Raw genomic sequence first — 5,000 nt, forward strand, 5'->3', positions numbered from 1 at the left:
GTTTCGTACGTCAATCAACATACATCCCAGAAAAAATCATCTCTCTAACTATCCTGGTTCAAAAGTTGTATCGGAACTTTTCACGTCGAAAAAGAACATAGGCGAAAAAGGACGTGAACATTATTCCTTATAAAAATCAAACCCGACCATGGATTTTGATTCTGATTGTTGATTATCGCTATTAGAACACATTAGGAGGCAACCAAATCAAATTTGAGAAAATTCCACAATCAGAAAATTTTTTTCGAAAAAAAAAAAAAAATTCGAGAACACCTCGGTCATGGCAAGTTATTTCCCACAATCCATTCCCCAATCAACGTACATCCCAGAAAAAATCATCTCTCTAACTATCCTAGTTCAAAAGTTGTATCGGAACATTTTCACGTCGAAAATATATCTCTAAGTCCAGACCGATGCACCACGTAATCTCGGGCAGACCGATGCACAACGTAAATGACGATCGGGACCGGGGCGATCGGTCGTATCTGACACCGCCGGCTCGGTTCTAACATCGTCAATGAGTCGGGGTTGTAAAAAAGGACGTGAACATTTTTCCTTATAAAAATCAAACCCGACCATGGATTTTGATTCTGATTGTTGATTATCGCTACTAGAACATATAAGGAGGCAACCAAATCAAATTTGAGAAAATTCCACGATCAGAAAATTTTTTTCGAAAAAAAAAAAAAATCGTAATCACCTCGGTCATGGCGAGTTATTTTCCGTATTTCATTCCACAATCAACGTACAACATAGAAGAAATCATCTCTCTAACTATCCTGGTTCAAAAGTTGTATCGGAACATTTCACGTCGTAATATCTCGCCAAGTCCAGACCTCGGCGATAGGTAGTATCTGACACCGTCCGCTCGGGACTGACATCGACTTGGACTCGGGCTGATGATGGGGAGGCGTTTAAGGACGTGAACATTTTTCCTTATAAAAATTAAAGTCGACAATGAATATTGATTCTGATTACTGATTTACGCTTTAAAAACACATTAGAAGGCAACCAAATCGAATTTGAGGAAATTCCACGATCAGAAAATTTTTTTCGAAAAAAAAAAAAATCCGAAAAATATTTTTCGATTCCGATTACTGATTTACTCTTTTAGAACACATTAGGAGGCAACCAAATCAAATTTGAGAAAATTCCACAATCAGAAAATTTTTTTCGAAAAAAAAAAAAATTCGAGGACACCTCGGTCATGGCAAGTTATTTCCCACAATCCATTCCCCGATCCACGTACATCCCAGAAAAAATCATCTCTCTAACTATCCTGGTTCAAAAGTTGTATCGGAACATTTTCACGTCGAAAATATATCTCTAAGTCCAAACCGATGCACCACGTAAACTAGGGCAGACCGATGCACCACGTAATATCGGGCAGACCGATGCAGAACGTAAACTCGATCATACCGATGCTTCACGTAATCTCGATCTTACCGATGCACCACGTAAACAAGGGCAGACCGATGCAGAACGTAAAGTAGATCTTACCGATGCACCACGTAATCTCGATCTTACCGATGCACCACGTAATCTCCATCTTACCGATGCACCACGTGAACTGGATCTTACCGATGCAGAACGTGAATTGGATCTTACCGATGCAGAACGTGAATTGGATCTTACCGATGCACCACGTAAACTCGATCATACCGATGCACCACGTAATCTCGGGCAGACCGATGCACAACGTAAATGACGATCGGGACCGGGGCGATCGGTCGTATCTGACACCGCCGGCTCGGTTCTAACATCGTCAATGAGTCGGGGTTGTAAAAAAGGACGTGAACATTTTTCCTTATAAAAATCAAACCCGACCATGGATTTTGATTCTGATTGTTGATTATCGCTACTAGAACATATAAGGAGGCAACCAAATCAAATTTGAGAAAATTCCACGATCAGAAAATTTTTTTCGAAAAAAAAAAAAAATCGTAATCACCTCGGTCATGGCGAGTTATTTTCCGTATTTCATTCCACAATCAACGTACAACATAGAAGAAATCATCTCTCTAACTATCCTGGTTCAAAAGTTGTATCGGAACATTTCACGTCGTAATATCTCGCCAAGTCCAGACCTCGGCGATAGGTAGTATCTGACACCGTCCGCTCGGGACTGACATCGACTTGGACTCGGGCTGATGATGGGGAGGCGTTTAAGGACGTGAACATTTTTCCTTATAAAAATTAAAGTCGACAATGAATATTGATTCTGATTACTGATTTACGCTTTAAAAACACATTAGAAGGCAACCAAATCGAATTTGAGGAAATTCCACGATCAGAAAATTTTTTTCGAAAAAAAAAAAAATCCGAAAAATATTTTTCGATTCCGATTACTGATTTACTCTTTTAGAACACATTAGGAGGCAACCAAATCAAATTTGAGAAAATTCCACAATCAGAAAATTTTTTTCGAAAAAAAAAAAAATTCGAGGACACCTCGGTCATGGCAAGTTATTTCCCACAATCCATTCCCCGATCCACGTACATCCCAGAAAAAATCATCTCTCTAACTATCCTGGTTCAAAAGTTGTATCGGAACATTTTCACGTCGAAAATATATCTCAGAGTCCAGACCGATGCAGAACGTAAACTCGATCATACCGATGCTTCACGTAATCTCGATCTTACCGATGCACAACGTAAACTAGATCACACCGATGCAGAACGTAAACTCGATCATACCGATGCACCACGTAAACTCAGGCAGACCGATGCAGAACGTGAACTCGATCTTACCGATGCACCACGTAATCTCGATCTTACCGATGCACCACGTAAACTCGGGCAGACCGATGCAGAACGTGAACTCGATCTTACCGATGCACCACGTAAACTAGGGCTGACCGATGCATCACGTAAACGACGATCGAGAGGCGCGAAAGGACGTGAACGTTTTTCATTATAAAAATTGAAATAAATGATAAATAATGATTCTGATTGTTGGTTATCATTTTTAATAAGCATTAGGAGGCAACCAAATGAAATTTGAGGAAATTCCGATAATAGAAAATTTTTTTCGAAAAAAAAAAAAAATTCATGAAATCCTCGGTCATCGCAAAATATTTACCATATTCTGTTCGATAATCAACGTATATTTAAGAAGGAATCATATCTGTATCTATCTTGGTTCAAATTTTGTATCGGAACATTTTGACCAAAGTCCGAGCTTCGGCCGAAACAGACACCGCTGACCTGGCCTATCGATCGACCGAGAGTCGGGGATAGAGCGTAAGTGTTGTCTGGAGGGGAACCCTGTGCTCTCCTGACATATATAGGGAAGGTGGTCGCGTTGGGCGATGCAGAACGTTTGGATCGGGAATTATATTTTTGGTTCAGCTATTGGAATATGGTTTATTGTTGGTATATATTGGCGAAATAACGTTCTTACTGACTGGGGATATTCATAAAAATGAGTCCGGAGATTTTCAGATCGAAGTCCGAGTGATCCGACTTGGAAGGCGTGTTGGGTGGGTCGAGATGGCTTAGATAGATCAGACGAGGCGGGCTAAGTGTTGACGTCATGCATCGGTCCATTTTCAGATTGAGTCCGAGTAATCCGACTTTGAAAGAGTGTTGGGTGCGTCGAGACTGTTTAGATAGATCGGACGAGGCGGACTAGGTGTTAACGACATGCATCGGTATATTTTCTGATCGGAGTCCGAAGAAATCGGCCCTAGTAGGCGCAGCGGACGGTCGAGACGGCCTCGGTGGGTCGGATCGATCGGGAAAAGTTTGCTAAATCGTGTCTGGAGGGGAACCTTGGGTTCTCCTGACATATATAGGGGATAAGGTTTGGGTGAACGATTCTTCACGTAAAAGTTGAGTAATTTATTTTTCGATAAGCTTTTGGATATTGATGAGAAGTATATGTATATCTTCGATTAAAAGAATTCTTACCGTCTCCATGTATATTATATTAGATATATAAGAAATAGTTAACGTGATGCATCGGCCGATTTCCGGATCGGAGTTCGAGAGATGCGACTTTCGATGCGCGATGGGTGGTTCGAGACGGCCTAGATCGATCGGACGAGGCGGACTAGGTGTTAACGACATGCATCGGCGGATTTTCTGATCGGAGTCCGAAGAAATCAGCTCTAGTAGGCGCGGCGAACGGTCGAAACGGCCTCGATCGATCGGACGAGGCGGACTAGGTGTTAACGACATGCATCGGCGGATTTTCTGATCGGAGTCCGAAGAAATCAGCTCTAGTAGGCGCGGCGAACGGTCGAAACGGCCTCGGTGGGTCGGATCGATCGGGAAAAGTTTGCTAAATCGTGTCTGGAGGGGAATCCGGGGTTCTCCTGACATATATAGAAGGGGTGGAGAATGGGTCCTGTCCTAGACTGTTTGGAGTTCTTTTTAGGATGATATTCAGTTGGTAAGTGGTAGACCCGAATCCGACCTCGGCGTTTGGGTACTGGCAAGGTGTGTTGGTTTCGGCTTTCGCATCTTGGGTCGCTTTCGTCAACCTCATGCAGCGAGGTCGCGGTCCGCTTCGTCTCTTTGTAGTCGAATGGCCTTTAAGCGACCAACCTTAAAATCGTGATCCTCTGCCCGTTGCGGGTTATGTTCACAAAAAATTTGCAACCACTCAATTCGTTCCGAGCGACAAATATTGTTGAATCTCGAATCACCGTGTCGTTATATTCACATGTATAGCGAAGGGTCGAGATGGAATGTGTATAAGAAATTAGTTGATAGCCGGGGGTTCGTATTATATATGGACGCCTTGGCGAGGGATTGTTTCTAGAAACTTTCTCATTTTTGATCGGTGTTTTGTCCGAGATGATGATGATGTATATATAGCTTGAGTCTCATGCTGACTGGGGGCTGTTACGTCGTTTCGTCGAGGACTTGCACTTACTGATGTGCGGCGCTAGTCGAAGTCAATCGACATGGCTAGTGCCACATGACGAGAGGCGAACGGGTTTGGCCATACCGGCAATCTCGTGGACCGATCGTATAAGCACGCAGTTCCCTGG

The 5,000-nt window shown here is 42.7% G+C and overlaps 1 non-coding gene across 1 annotated transcript in view; it reads left to right on the forward strand.

The window, feature by feature from the left end:
* Positions 1-4,993: 4,993 nt before the first annotated feature.
* The window catches only part of LOC123687761, a 1,907-nt gene continuing 1,900 nt past the window's right edge, over positions 4,994-5,000 (forward strand). Inside the window, exon 1 of the ribosomal RNA XR_006749469.1 lies at positions 4,994-5,000. This exon is cut by the window's right edge and continues 1,900 nt beyond it. This is a non-coding gene — a ribosomal RNA (small subunit ribosomal RNA).

This window comes from Harmonia axyridis, chromosome X (genome assembly GCF_914767665.1).
Source record: "Harmonia axyridis chromosome X, icHarAxyr1.1, whole genome shotgun sequence".
NCBI classification, from domain to species: domain Eukaryota; kingdom Metazoa; phylum Arthropoda; class Insecta; order Coleoptera; family Coccinellidae; genus Harmonia; species Harmonia axyridis.